The sequence below is a fragment of the Bubalus kerabau genome, chromosome 4 (genome assembly GCF_029407905.1).
Source record: "Bubalus kerabau isolate K-KA32 ecotype Philippines breed swamp buffalo chromosome 4, PCC_UOA_SB_1v2, whole genome shotgun sequence".
Classification (NCBI taxonomy): Eukaryota; Metazoa; Chordata; class Mammalia; order Artiodactyla; family Bovidae; genus Bubalus; species Bubalus kerabau.
In genome coordinates, this window is record NC_073627.1 from 156,345,027 (window position 1) to 156,361,204 (window position 16,178).

The following is a 16,178-nucleotide window of genomic DNA, read 5'->3' on the forward strand; positions in this document are numbered from 1 at the left end:
CCAGTCCATCCTAAAGGAGATCAGTCCTGAGTGTTCATTGGAAGGACTGATGTTGAAGCTGAAACTCCAATACTTTGGCCACCTGATGCGAAGGGCTGACTCATTTGAAAAGACCCTGATGCTGGGGAAGATTGAGGGCGGGAAGAGAAGGGGATGACAGATGATGAGATGGTTGGATGGCATCACCGACTTGATGAGATGAGTTTGAGTAAACTCCGGGAGCTGGTGATGGACAGGGAGGCCTGGCATGCTGTGGTCCATGGGGTCATGAAGAGTCGGACATGACTGATGAACTGAATTGAACTGAACTGTGTCCAGCTCTTTGCAACACCATGGACAGTAGCCCGCCAAGTTCCTCTGTCCATGGGATTCTCCAGGCAAAATTACTGGAGTGGGTTGCCATTCCCTTCTTCAGGGGATCTTCCTGACCCAGGGATTAAACCCACATCTCCTGCACTGGCAGGCGGATTCTTTACCACTGAGCCACCAGGAAAGCCCAAATTCCACTTTTTCATCTACTAAATTCCCTATACCCTTGGCTCTGTTTCTGTGTCCTATATTAGTCTACTTACAGATTTGTCTTCTGTGTACCAATAACCTACAGTTCTTGATCTTGGTGGTGGTATAGCCATGTTCCTGATCTTGTAGGAGGCATTTCTCCTCATTAGTCTTTCTTGTTGTTTAAAGCCTTTTCTTCTCAAGTTTTGAACTTTCTTGTGCATTCTAACATCATACTGTTGAGTACAAAAAGATCTCATTAAGATTATAATTATAATCAAATTAATTTATTGTATTGGGGAGAAGTTGCATTTAATACTATGATGTCTTTGTATCTGGGGACATTCATTCAGACCTCGTTATGTCCTGTGATGACATTTTATGCTTGTCTTCATGCAGGTGCTGCCCCACGTGTTACACTCCACCCTGTGTCTTGTCATCCGTATGTGTAGGGCTCCCCACCCTTCATCCCACCATTCCCCTTTCTATATGCTCACTGCTATCAGAACGAAGAGTCTTTCTTTGTTTGTCTCTATGTTACCAGACTTTCATCTTACTTCCCAGTAATTTTTCCTTTACATCCCTTCCACAACATAATTTCTCCCATGATGTTCACAACACCACCCTTGTGGGTAACTTGCCTGTTTCTTTGTTTCCTGTCCAAGGTCCCAGTCCAGACCAGCCCTCTGGGCTCTGTAGCTGTCTTCCAGGCTCCTCCTGGTCCACTAGGGCCCACCCTCCCTTCTCTCTATTTCTACATTTTTGCTTGTCCTCCCCTTTCCTGCATGGCATTTGGCACCCTTCTCAACAGAGAGCCCACCAAAACCCCTAGAGGGTCAGCCTGTGCCCAGTAGCAAAGGACTTCCCTGCTCTGACTCTGCACTTGAAGGCCTGTGGTCCTTCCTTTCTCTGAGGCCTTTGTCATGTCACACAGTGTGAGGTTGGATGTGGCCCTTCCTCCTCCACACTCCACGCGTTTGGTCTCCCTTCTTGTATCAGCTCTGAATGGATCCCACGCAGGCGACTCTTCTCTGTGTCTGTCCCCACTGCCCACTGGGTCTGGCTACTCTGCACACGCTCGACCCTCAAGTGGGAAGGGCTGGTCCAGGCCCACCCCAGTGCCAGTGCTGGCCTTGTGGTCTCACATGACATGCTTGGTCTCCCCACACCCCAAGAGGAGAGTGAAATGAACAGGAGTTCAAATGTCTGCCCCGCTGCCTCTTGTGATCTAAGTGAGATGCTGGGTCTAAAGGTTCTCTTCTGACCTGACCTGGCTCATCAATGCTGAGTGCCCACCCATTGTGTGGGTTCCTGGGATTGTGTGTGGACCCAATGGTGTGCTTGAGTAGCTTTTGAAGTGCAGAGCTCAACTCTGGAATGCTGAGCATCCTCGCAAGAGATGAAAGCTTGGAACTCTGGGGCCATGCCCAGCCTCACCTAGCAGTGCTACATACCCAGTGGTGTTGCCTCTGGTCATTGTGGGCTGTGGCGATGGGGCAGGATCTCACACCTGAGCCGGGGGTCCCGTCTTCCTGTGTGACCATGGAGGTGCCTGCCTCCTTGCTCACAGTGGCTGATGGCAGGCAGTCCCTGGGTCACTGAGTGCATTGGGTGAGTTAAGGTGGCCAGGGCTTCCCCACCATCACCTCTAAGGAGGCTCAGGGCTGTGGAGCCCCAAGGATCTAATTCAGATTTTGACTCTTCTAATACAATGTGATTCTGGGAAGAATTAAGTACCTTCTCTGAACTGAATTCATTTGAAAGTGAAAATGAAAGTCATTCAGTCATGTCTGACTCTTTGAGACCCCATGGACTGTGGCCTGCCAGGCTCCTCTGTCCATGGAATTCTCCAGGCAGGAATACTGGAGTGGGTAGCTATTCCCTTCTCCAGGGGACCTTCCCAACCTCGGGATCGAACCCAGATCTTCCAAATAGCATTCAGATTCTTTACCGTCTGAGCCACAGGGAAGCCCAAGAAAACTGGAGTGGGTAGCCTATCCCTTCCCCAGTGGGACTTCCAGACCCAGGAATTGAACTGGGGTCTCCTGCTTTGCAGGTGGATTCTTTACCAGCTGAGCTCCCAGGGAATTCATTTTATTTTAGTTCATTTTTCCCAAAGGGGAAAGATGCTGGATACATCTCAGGGGTGGTAACTCAGGGAGATGAGGGGTGTGAAGGCACACAGCAGAGGCCAATTTCCTTACTCTTGGGGTGCTGGCTCCCATGGAATGAGCATATATGTGTGTTTGTGTGTGTGTGTTCGTGTGAGGCCCCCTCCTACAGCTTAGAGTCCTTGTTTGCAGGGAGCCTGAAGATCTACCCTCTGGGTCCCAGGCCCCCAGTCCGCTCTCACTCTGCCCCTTAAATTGAGAATTACCTCCACACACAGGCAGCTGCTCAAGCATATTTTTTTGAAAGTTTATTTATTGTTTTCTAATGTTTCCCTCAAGCCCCATCTCCTTCCCTCTTCCTTTCTTTTCTGCAAAATCAATCAGAGGGACTTGTTTTCACACTACATAGAAACAGCCAAATACAGACAGAAAGTTAGACAAGAGGGCTAAGAAGGGAACTCTCTCCAAATAGAACAGCCTGCGATGCACAGAGTTTGTTGAATGATCAGAGAAGGGAAATTTCGCTTGTTTAAATAAACACCCACATGATGGGTGCCTCCCATAGGAAGGGGTGAGATTAACACCATTTGTACATGAGGAAGAATCAAACCAGATTTTCTCTTTTGCTTTCCAGATGTACTGTCTGTCTGAAAGGCACTTTCTGAGGACTTGCGGAGAGGGACCTTCACACCCTTGGAGCGCCCTGGCCACCTTGGTCTAGCCAGGTGCTGTATCCTGAGCCCCAAATTCTCTGTTCTCCACAGCGAGGCTCCTACCCTGCCCACCTCCCCTAATCCTGCACTTCCCCACCTCTCTGGGGTCTCTGCCTCCTTACCCACAGGGCGCTGTGATCACCCTTTTGATTGACCGCCTTGTAGTTCTTGCCTGATATTAAACATCTTTTTGAGAAAAACAACCCATTGTGTCTATGTGGTCTTTATTTCTAGGAATTTGTACTTTGGCTTCCTATATTCCATGCTGCTCATCTTCTGGAGTTTGTTTATATAAGAATCTGTTGCTGTTCTATTATTAATAAAATGGTGACAGAAAGGATGTTTGGGGACCAATGAAGTAGGTCCTCGAAAGAGGCGGGAGCGTGGGGAGTTGCCTGCCTCTCCCTCCCCTCCCCTTCTCTGACCCCTGGGCTCCCCAGGGCTCCTCCTCACTCCTCCTTCGACCTCCAGTGGCTGCTCTGAAAGGGGGAGCTCACTGCGGTGGCCCCCACAGGAGTAGAGAAGAGGAGGTGTTCAGACTGAGACAGCGCCTGAGTTTCTGTGAGGCTGGCATGAGCTCCCTCCGCCCTGATGTCAGGAGGCACAGGAGGGAGCAGGAGGCAGAGGCCAGGAGGGAAGAGGTTTAGGCCAGAGTATCTGCTGGGGTTTCCATGGGAAAGGCAAGACAGGGCGGTGTGCGCAGTCCAGCCTAGCTAGCTTGAATAACTCCTGTGGGCTCTGAGCTATAGCAGTCGCCTGGCACCCAGTCCGGTGATGAGAGAGGCAGAGGAATGTTGCCTCTGGGGTGCAGGGGCCTGAGAGAGGAGGCCTGGCTCTGAATTTGTTCATCGGCATGTCATTGGTGCTCCACTGGGCTCTTTGCTGTCTCTAAAGAATCAGCTAATCCCAGAGGAGTGGTCTGTCCCCAGCTAGAAAGTTTCTTTAAGATGTCAAAATGTCATGATATACAGAAAATAATGACAGAGGACATGTCTGTGCGAGGCTCAGGACTGTTAAATAGGGCTGCATTGGAGATCCTCCTGTTGGCTAAACCTATTTTTAGCTGCTGCCTCTGAGAACTGCATCCATCCACCCACAGGATCCTAAAGGGGAAGATCTCATTGGGCAATGGCTTCTGGGTCTGCAGTGCAGTACAGAGCACAGCACGGCAGCCAGCCCAGCCTAGTGTCTGAGCTGTCTGGCCAAAGGGACACCCACAATGCTCTAGCTGCCATTTTACAAAGGAAAGTGAATGCAGAGGATGGAGGGAAGGAAAAGCAGGTGTCTGTTCCAGATTTAGGCAGTGCAGCCAAGACTAGAGCCACAGAGGCTTGATGATGGAAACCTGTCCTGACTTGACCAGACGTGGTTGGGAATCTTGGACCCAGGCTTCTCCCAGGGAGTATGGGAACAGGCTCGTTCCTCCTGTGGTCTCCCAGTCACACACAGAGCACCATCACATATAGATTGGTGTGCATTTCCTGGAATTTTTATATATGTGGAATCAGGTAGCACTTACTCTCTTTTGTCTGACCTCCCTCACGCATATAACTTTGTTCACACTCATTCATGTTCTGTGTGGATCTCTAGTCTGCTCTTTTTCACTTCTGGCACAATTTTACTCAAATATGGTTTGTTTATCCATTCCATAGGTTTTGGATATTATGGCACCTGTTTTTTTTACTCACGGCCCTCATCTTTCCCACCACTCAAGGTCCCCAGTGGGTTAGAAATGGTGTTGAGGACTTCCAAGGCCTTATGTAGTTCTGAGGTGGTGAGGATGCCAAGATTCTGAGTCAGTTGCTGGTGACCTTGCTGAGGAACATGTGGGTGGGCTCTCCCGAGGTCCAGAGAGAGACAGATTCAAAAAATGTACCATCTCTGTGGACCTCCCATGTGATCTGGTCTTGGAGCTGAGGGTTCAGTCCCAGGATTCCAAGCAGGCTCAGGAGCTTGCTGGCTGTGTGATCTCAGACACTTTGCTTAACTACTCTGTGTCTTCATCTCCTCAACTATAAAACCAGCATCAGTGGTCCTATCTGCCAAGGATGTGTGAGGATTAAATGAGGCCACACCTTGAAAGAGACGCGGGTTCGGTCCCTGGGTCAGGAAGATTCCCTGGAGAAGGAAAAGGCAACCCATTCCAGTATTCTTGCCTGGAGAATCCCCATGGACAGAGGAGCCTGGCAGGCTATGGTCCATAGGGTTGCAAAGAATCAGACATGACTGAAGTGACTGAGCACACACACATACCTTGAAAGCATGTAGAATAAAGCCTGGAAAATGTCAGGTCCCTTTTTGCTTTTGGTGGTTGTTCAGTTGCTCAGTCGTGTCTGATTCTTTGTGACCCTGTGGATTGCAGAACACCAGGCCTCCCTGTCCTTCACTCTCTCCCCAAGTTTGCCCAAGTTCATGTCCACTGAATCAGTGATGCCTTCCAACCATCTCATCCTCTGTCACCCTCTTCTCCTTTTGCCTTCAATCTTTCCCAGCATCAGGGTCTTCTCTGATGAGTTAGCTATTCATGTCAGGTGGCCAAAGTACTAGAGTTTCAACTTTGGCAATAGTACTTCCAATTGAATATGCAGGGTTGATTTCCTTTAGAATTGACTGGTTTGCTTTTGGTATGTGTATCCAAAGGGTCAGAGATTTTGAGGTCAGGTTTGCTTGTTTCTCCTATATTTCTGCTGTGCTATAAGGAAGCAGGTTTCAGTGGCATTGGGTTCTTTAGAGCCTGTGGTATTTGATCTCAGAAGATGAATCTCTCTTAAAAGCTGGCATTAAAGATAGATATAGGCAGGGTTTCCAAGGTCTGTGGATTCCACGCTCCTTTGGGCAGCCCCATTTAATCTCTTGGTGGCTGGCATTCAGAGGGAAGTGGGACTGCCTTGCCTGTAGCACAGTGTGGGTCATGGACTCATCCTGATTACCTGAGAACTAGGCTTTTTATAAACTTGTGCCTGTCCAAAAAGAGCAATTATGAGGTATACCGTTCTCTTTGATTGGCTTATCAGCATCTTGAAGCAGTTGAATTGGGAGCACTTTTTCTAACACACCAATTAGAATGTTAAAAGGGAAAAGAAAATTCAGAGGAAGTACTCATAAGAATAAATAAGGCCAGGGTCTGAACTCTCAGCCAGAGATGTCTGAGACCACCACCGGTGATCTTGAGCAGACTTTAGTTATTTAAACCATTAGGAATATTAGGTTTAATATTGTCTCAGGGAGCTTTTCTCTTTGGTTCAGACGTTTTTAGCAATCTCAAGGGTTTATGTTTCATTTTGGAGATATCAAGGTGCTTAAGGAATGTCTTTTCTACTTTTCTGTTGGGCTTTTATTTTAAATGAGAAATTATAGGATACTAGTTTTTGTATCTGTTTAGTAATCAGCAACCAGTATTTATTGACACCTACTGTGTACGTGTGTCTGGGGCAAATCACAAACATTGGGAATGTTGGGATAACAATGGCAGAGTTGACAGTAAAATTGTGACAGTCGGGGAACTTGCTTTGGTATCTTACTGATTCTTCAAGTGGTACAGAGATTTCAAAATCCATGGCTCTGTTTCTGCTTGCAACATACCTATTGTTGGAAAACTTAAGTGGTTTTGACTTGTTATGGTGAAATTCCTTTTGACAAATTAAGTTTGAGGTATTTTTGATGCCTAAAATTGTATTTAATCCTGTATGATGCTTTAGATTGTAGGTGTTGGGACTTTTCCATCCATCTGCATGGATGAAGCTGGGAAGAAGCCATCTGCTCTAAGTCCTCCTCCTGGCATGTTGAGCATCCATGTCCCCTCTCTCCCTGACTGGCAGCCTCCTGGCCCCATCCTTGCTGGATGTTGGCTCTCATACCTTGCCTGCCTGTCTCATGGCTTCACGATGGAGATCATGGGCCACTTTCGAGCATCTTTGGGGGAAGAGAGAGGCCATCCTAACAGTGAGCGTGAGCTGTCTATGGCCCCACTCTTAGCTCTACTCACCACTATCAGGCAGGCCTGTTGAGTTTTCTTCTCCAAATGCGCCTCTTTTTCTTGTCATTTTCACCACAGAAGTCTGGGCTGGTCTCCCCGCTTGCTGTTTCTCAGTCCTCTCTGTCTGGCATACTGCTGCTAGGTAATGTCCATTCAGTTTTATTTCTACCATATCAACCCTATTTCTTTAATGTTGAGTTAGTTTCTATTGTACAGGAAAATGAAGCTGCTGCTGCTGCTGCTAAGTCGCTTCAGTCGTGTCCGACTCTGTGCAACCCCATAGACAGCAGCCCACTAGGCTCCTCTGTCCCTGGGATTCTCCAGGCAAGAACACTGGAGTGGGTTGCCATTGCCTTCTCCATGAATCAGCTCTATATATACATATATCCCCTCTTTTTTGGATTTTCTTTCCATTTAGGTCACCACAGAGCATTGAGTAGAGTTACCTAAGCTGTACAATAGGTTCTCATTAGTTATCTATTTTATGCTATGCTATGCTATGCTAAGTTAGTTCAGTCGTGTCTGACTCTGTGCGACCCCATAGACGGCAGCCCACCAGGCTTCCCTGTCCCTGGGATTCTCCAGGCAAGAACACTGGAGTGGGTTGTCATTTCCTTCTCCAATGCATGAAAGTGAAAAGTGAAAGTGAAGTCACTCAGTCGTGTACGACCCTCAGCGACCCCATGGACTACAGCCTTCCAGGCTCCTCCATCCATGGGATTTTCCAGGCAAGAGTACTGGAGTGGGGGTGCCATTGCCTTCTCCTATCTATTTTATACATAGTATCAATAGTATATGTATGGAAGTTTCAATCTCCCAATTTATCCCACCCCTTCCTTCCTGCTTTAGTGTCCATATGTTTGTTCTTTACATTTGTGTCTTTATTTCTGTTTTTCAAATAAGATCATCTATGCCATTTTTCTAGATTCCATATATACTTGTTAATACACAATATTTGTTTTTCTCTTTCTGACTTATTCCACTCTGTACGACAGTCTCAAGGTCCATCCATGTTTCTACAAATGAGCCAATTTCATTCCTATTTTAGGCAGAGTAATACTCCATTGTATATGTACTACATTTTCTTATTCCATTTCTCTGTTGATGGACTCTTAGGTTGCTCCCATGTACCTGCTATTGTAAATAGTGCTGCAATGAACATTGGGGTGCATGTATCTTTCTAAATTATGGTTTCTCTGGTTATATGCCCTGTATTGGGATTTCTGGGTCATATGGTAGCTCTCCATACTGTTCTTCATAGTGGCTGTATCAATTTACGTTCCCACCAAAAGTGCAAGAGGGTTCCCTTTTCTCCACACCCTCTCCAGCATTTATTGTTTGTAGATTTTTTGATAATGGCCAATATCAGCCCTATTTAAAAGGCCTCTGTCACTCCTCAGAGCACCTCTGAATACTTCTTGGATCTGGGTCTGAATTTTAAACCCATCTGTTTCTTTCTCCCAGCCCTCTGCAAATCTGACCCAGTCTACTGTTTCCTAGACCATCCATTGCTCCCTGAGGCTGCTCCTTATACTTCCATCATGTCATGCTTCTCTGATCCCATTTCCAATCTGTATTTTCTCCTGAGCTCTTCTACCACCCCTGGCCTCCAGCTCCTATAGCACAGAGGCATCTCTGTGGACAAAATGTACCTGCCTTTTTGCTTCTCTGAAAGACAGAATCGCCTTCTGGTAGGTGACAGTGCATGTGCTCTGGCCACTGCTTTCTCTGGAGTATTCCATGAGTCGCTGGTCTCCTCCTCTGCTCTGTAGGTTTCTTGAGAGTGTAGACTGTCTTGCTTCTCCACGGTGGTCAGAGCTTTGATGGATTTGGTGTGGGAGTGGCATGGGAGGATCAAGGACAGCTCCTGGGTGTGGGGTGGGGGTAGCTCTCTGGACCATGGTCCTGTTTTCTACCATGGGAAGACCAGGGAAGGAATGCTTTTAGTAGGGATAATCAAGGCTTTGTTTGAAAACAAGTCTGAGAAAACTTTAGACAATGAGCTGGAGATAGCAACTGGATGTGGTAATTGTCTATAAAATCCTGGTACCAACATCCTGGGAAAGATTGAAGCTGGGGATGAAGACAAATGAGGCATTTGGAGCTAGAGATAATAAGACACCTTAGGACAGAAATAGGTAGAGGTAACCACAGAGTAAAATTGGACTCTGCCTTTGTTTAGCAGAGGTCCAGGCAGGGCATGGCTCCAGCACTCCTGGAGGCCTAAGGTGTGGGATCACCACAGATGGGTGTGGAACCTACTTTGCTGTTGTTTTCCCAATACTCACCAGTAAGGCATAATGAATGATGTTGGGAATTATGGAGAGGATTTCTCTGGCTAGAGTCTTGTGTCTTGTGGTCTCTACCCTGCTAATGTGGGAGGGGCCAGATGGTTTCCTCTTGCTTCAGACACAGTGATGGGCTTTGAGAAAATGACACAGACTTTGGCATGTGCCACCGGGAGCTCGGGCAGCCTAGTGGGTCAACAGAATTGCAACATTGAGACCTTAAGCAGGAGGAAATGTGTTTGGAGAGAAACTACCTGTAGCTGATAGAAGGTGCTGTGCACAGGAGGCACCCTAATGGGTCATGAGCCCACTGAATCCATGCTAGAAAGCATTCAGCTAAAGAATGAGGTTGTGTCAGCAGCAACAGGCTGGAGCTACTCCATGGGTGTGATGCTAGGAGGGGCAGGTGTGTGGGTAGGTGAAGGATGGACATTATCTATTTTATAGCACAGGCACCCAACTATTCTTGGGAGAGAGGGAAGGAGCTGTCAAAGAAGCAAGTTCAGACCCTCAGTCATGTCCAACTCTTTGTGACCCCATGGACTGCAGCATGTCAGGCCTCCCCGTCCATCACCCTCTCTGAGAGTTTACTCAAACTCATGTCCATTGAGTCAGTGATGCCATCCAACCATCTCATCCTCTGCCATCCCCTTCTCCTCCCTCCTTCAATCTTTCCCAGCATCAGGGTCTTTTCCAATGAGTCAGTTCTTCGCATCAGGTGGCCAAAGTATTGGAGTTTTAGCTTCACCATCAGTCCTTCCAATGAATATTCAGGACTGATTTCCTTTAGGATGGACTGGTTGGATCTCCTTGCAATCCAAGGGACTCTCAAGAGTCTTCTCCAACACCACAGTTCAAAAGCACTAATTCTTTGGTGCTCAGCCTGCTTTATGGTTCAACTTTCACATCCATACATGACTACTGGAAAAACCATAGCTTTGACTAGACGGACCTTTGTTGGCAAGGTAATTTCTCTGCTTTTTAATATGCTGTCTAAGTTGGTCATAGCTTTTTTTCCAAGGGGAAAGTGTCTTTTAAATTCATGGCTGCAGTCACCATCTGCAGTGATTTTGGAGCCCAAAAAAATAAAGTCTGTCACTGTTTCCACTGTTTCCCCTTCTATTTACCATGAAGTGATGGACCAGATGCCATGATCTTAGTTTTCTGAATGTTGAGTTTTCAGCCAACTTTTTTACTCTCCCCTTTCACTTTCATCAAGAGGCTCTTTAGTTCTTCTTCACTTTCTGCCATAGGGGTGGTGTCATCCGCATATCTGAGATTATTGATATTTCTCCTGGCAATCTTGATCCCAGCTTGTGCTTCATCCAGTCCAGCATTTCTCGTGATGTATTCTGCATAAGAAGCAATGAGAGTGCCTATTAGAGGAGTCTGCTGCAAACCTCAGTCCTGGCCTGAGGGGCCAGACCCAGGGCTGGCAGTGTCCCTCAGTGCTCCCTGACTTCTTTGTATGCATCCCCAGACCCCTATCCCAGCTGTGTCCAGAGGATGGAAGACACCTCCTTCCTTGGCCACCAGAAGGTTTTGGGCTCCAGACACTGCTAACAGAGGAGAAGAGCTCTAACTTTGAATGATGTTCCAGGCTTTCACTATTACACTGGTACTAAACATTTTAAATCACTAGAAATAGGAAAATGGAGTCATTTGTAAGTGATTGAGGACATTTTCTTGTCCAGAAGTGAGTTGACCAGATGTGGGGTCTGCCTAAGGGCTTCATCCAGAGCCAGGGAGGAGCTGGCTCCCTGAGTGGATTTAGACAGAAGATGTTTGGGTAGTAAATTTGTTCTCAGATTGCACCATCTACTTGTCCAGGTTCAGAGGACAGAGAGGAGTTGGGCTGAATAGATCCCTGGGGCTCTCTACGATTTAGAGATAGAGTCATGGAGAAGGTGAGAAATTGATTGTCAGAAGAGTGTGGAAGCAAGAAGTCAAGAAAAGTAAGTATGTCAAGGAAGTGAGGACAGGAGATCATCGGTCAATTTGGTGCCAGGGAGGATGTTGGCGACTTTGCAGGGACAGTTAGTGTGAACAAGAGTGACCTGGAGAAAGCTGAGGAGGAAAAGGGAGGTGGGAGTGGAGAGGGCACCATCAACAATGCTATTGATAGTTCATTTAATGGAGGTACCATAATTTGTTGAACTGGTCCCATGATAGACATTGTTTCCCATCTGCATGTTAAAGACTTTGCTGCAATCAGTGGTGCTGTATGTAAGTCTTTTATCTTGTTTCTGAGTGTATTTAGTGGATGCATTTCTGAAGGTAGAACTGCTGGATGAAAGGGTCTATGTGTCTTTCGTTCTGTCAGGGATATGACCAGTCTGCTCCCATAGAGGCTATACCAACTTACACATTCTCACTGATGCAGGTACTTTACCTACAAAGTCTTATCAAGCTTAAATCTTTGGCTGTGAAAGTTGATTTTTAGTATAAGCTTTAATTTGTATTTTTACTATGGTAAAGATGAGAATCTTGTCATATTTTCAAGAGCCATTTATTTCCTGTGTGAACTCTTTGTTCATATCTTTTACCCATTTTCCATTGGGTTTTTGATGTTTTCTTTATTGACTTATATTAGGACAGTTATCGCTTTGATTGTGAAATGTTGCCATTTTTTCTTGTGCGTGAAGTTTTATGATATTGTGTCAATATTTTCTTTTCTGGCTTCTGTATCATTTTAAGAGATTTTTAAAAAGTCTTCCAAGTTTTCTTTTAGTACTCTTATGGTTTCATCACAAACAAATTAAATCTGTGATCCATCTAGGATCTGTTTGCATACTTGTATAAATATAAGATAGGAACTCAACTTACTTTTTCCTAGATGGTTACCCAGGCACTTAAATGACCCCACTGGGTAACTTTTCCCCTCAACTGATATACATTACGACATTTATTCTGTAGGGGAGGAAAAAAACTTTTGTGCTCTACCCTCCTATGTTCTTTGCCTGGGACCCTAAAATAAAGACTAACAGAAGACAGAGTAATGAGAGAAAGATGAACTGTTGATTAAAGCATGCAGTGCGTATGCACACAGTGAAACTCAGCGATGAGTAACACAAAGAAGTGGTTAGAACTTGGGCTTATATCTTAATTGAAGGAAACATCTGTACAGAATTGACAAGGCACAAGGAAAAAGACTGAGTTTCTAGGGGTGACAAATTGTGGGAAGATAAAATGCATGAGGAAACTAATGGAAGATAATACTAGTTAGGAACAAGGTTTGCTATGCAGATTCCGCTGGTGCATTTCTTAGTTGATCAAGGTCTAGCATTGTCTCCGGCTTCCCTGGTGGCTCAGAGGGTGTAGAATCTGCCTGCAATGCAGGAGACCCAGGTTCGATCCCTGAGTCAGGAAGATCCCTGGAGGAGGAAATCACAACCCACTCCAATATTCTTGCCTGGAGAATTCCATGGACAGGACATCAGCTACAGTCCATTGTGTCACAAAGAGTAAGACATGACTGAGCAACTAACACACACACAGCATTGTCTCCAGCTGTCCTTCCTGGTAGAAAGGAGAAAGAAATGCCTTTGAAAATTCATGTCCTAATTTTAGGCAAATAGGGGAAGTGCAGGGTGCTTTTCTTATATCTGCTTCTTCTCAATTGCCTTCAGCTCAAAATGATCCTTAGGCCAGAGAGGCATATTTGAGGGTGGCAGGTTCTACTTATCTACACATTCTACATACCTCTACTTTTTGTTTCTTCATGAAGTTGATTGCAATTTGTGATTATATGTGTGTGTTTGTTGCACACCCAACCCACTAGAATATGAGTGATAAGTGTAGAAATAACCCAGATGTCCTGTTTTTCTTCTTTTTATTGTTTTAGTCTATAAAATATGTGTGTGTGTGTGTGTGTGTGTTTGGGGAGATTAGGTAGGCAGCAATGAGATTGTGAGTAGGGAATAAGGTGATGCTGTATGATTTCAAAGGATCTAGTACTGTATTCCAATGAAAAAGCTATTAAATCTCAAGGGTACTGGCTCTAATGATGAGAATTTTAGACTGAAAAAGGGACGATGGTGAAATTATGAGAAAGTAAAGATTAGCATATAGGGCTGGCTCTTGAAGTCAGTAATTGTACTCTCAGATGACTCTGGAGGTGCCAAACATTCCATTTTCATATTAACTGAACTCCAAGGTCATGGTTGACTTACCAAAATGGGATCTCCCTGGACAGAATGTTAGGATGCAATTTCCATTATTAAAAACAGGGCAAAAGCACAACTGGAGGCTCGAACTAGGATTAAATGGATTTATACAAAGGCTAAATAATGATTGCTAAATGAACCAGTTGAAATAATACTGATCACCAAGAGGCACTCTGCTAGGGAATAAGGATGGACAATAAAAATTGTTACATTTAAATTAGACTTTGAAGTTCAAGCTAATTTCAGTCATCTAGCTATTGCACTTATTAATAGTTATGTCACATTTCTATTTCAAACAGAAATGAATACCATAAACCTGATTGAAATGAGAATTCACACTCATGAGGAATACGGTCATTAGAAACAAGTTTCCGCCAATGATGAAAGGAGAGCATTTTTCTGAAAAGTAGCTTGGTTTGCAAACCTCCTTGGGGATTCTAAAGACTGGCTCACAAGGGGGATCCCTAGGACTTCCCTGAGTCCATGAGCTCTGAGACATTTCTAGAAGGTATTACATTTGCAAAGTTTAAGGCCAAAAGATTGAGTCTCTGAACATGCCCTGAGATGGCTGCTTATCTGTCTATGGGAGGGATAGAGATAATGGGATTTGTTTGATAGACCATGTTTATTATTTGCAACATTTTCACCACAATCCCATTCTTAATGCTCACTGGTCTTTCCCAACTCCCTAAGTGGTACATAGGTAGCAAGGCCTGTTGCCCAAGCTTCATGGCTTGATTACATGGGACATTTGATGATGTGTAAAAGCTACATACTAAATTAGACATTTGACATTTCTTTCTTGAAGCCTGTCATCCAAGACCAGTTTTTTTCCTCTTGCATAAGGTGGAAGGGAAAAGAAATCTGATGCTTACTAGGGGTATTTAAAAAATGACTAACTGGAAACTTTTCACCAAAGAATGTCTTTCTAGCCTGCTGGGACTATCAGAGACTGAACTGCTTTGCTCAGCTAAATATATCATTTAATATAACACACACAGTGCAGACAGGCATCAAACTTTTAAAAAATTAAACAGATAAAATATAGTAACTTTTTAAAAAATGCATGCTTCTCTAGAGAAATGACTCGACTCTATTCAGTAAGGCGTTTACCTTTAGAAAATACTTTGGATGATCATTTTGATAGAATCACTTTTAGAATAATAGTATTTTAGAATAAATGACTAAGGATAAACATAAAAAAATTTGTTTCTTTCAAATAAACTTTTTCTGCATCATGATGATTCATTGTCTACAGTTTTTATGGCATCTGAACTTTTAGAATAGTATTTCTTTCTCTTTTCTCTACAATGAGTTGAATGGCAAATGTAAAGCTTATCTTCATAGTCTCTTGCTTAATTTGACAAGGTCATATTTCTCTTAAAAGCATTCTATTGTGACAGTAATAATGTTTAGATGATAGAAATAATTGCAAGAAGTATTCAGCTGAAAAAGTTTGTGAAATGTCACCGAGGACCCATTATCTTCTTTATTATTCAATGTGTCTCCAAATTCCTATTTATTTTTTTTTTAATGTTCTTTTACTATTTTGTCCTTTTCCATGCGGGAGTTAGAAGTTAACCCAGCTCTTTTCGGGGCTCCTGACTTTGAGGCCTCACTTGGCATATCACTTATCATGTCTCACTGAGGCTGAGTCACAAAATTGTGCTACACATGCATTCAAGCACCCGCCAGAGCCATGTTCTGCCCAGCTTCCAGCATCTGGACTATAGCAGCCTCCACCTGGTCTTACTTTTGCACCCACCCACTGCTCCTGTGCGTGCCCGGGGCGGCTCAGTGGTAAAGAATCTGGCAGCAATGCAGGAGACGTGCGTTCAATCCCCGGGTCAGGAAGATCCCCTGGAGGAGGGCATGGCAATCCACTCTAGTATTCCTGCCTGGAAAATCCTATGGACAGAGGAATGTGGCGGGCTACAGTCCACAGGGATGCAAAGAATTGGACATGACTGAGCATGCGTGCACTGCTTCATGCCTCCTGCCCTGGACAGGCCTGTGGGTCAGACGCTCTGCAGCTGGTCCTCCTGTCAGTCCCCCTTGGTACCTACGTTCCTTGTCTCCTTCCTCAGGACTGTGCCCAGCACATTGTAGCTACTCTAGAAATGCCTGCACAGAGCCTCATTTCTGGCTCATTTGTATACCCCCGGAGTTCCTCTCCTCTTTCAAAACTCTCTTGATTTTATGATATTTAGTAACTGCAGAAGCTGGGAATAACACTCAGAGGACTGAATTTCTTTTAATTACATTCTGACTCACTTCAGAAGGATCTTGATCAATAGCAGTGCTTGATTAGGATTGGGCCTTGTGCCATGACCACAGCAATGGAGAGAACATCCAGAAAAGTACACTTCAGCGCTTCACGGCACTGATTTTCTAAAATGGAATCTTAACCAAATGTTGAAAAAGAA

At 44.9% G+C, this 16,178-nt stretch overlaps 1 protein-coding gene across 1 annotated transcript in view; it reads left to right on the forward strand.

The window, feature by feature from the left end:
* SHC3 (SHC adaptor protein 3) overlaps positions 1–16,178 on the forward strand; it is a 182,912-nt gene that overhangs the window by 89,110 nt on the left and 77,624 nt on the right. The window lies entirely within an intron of this gene.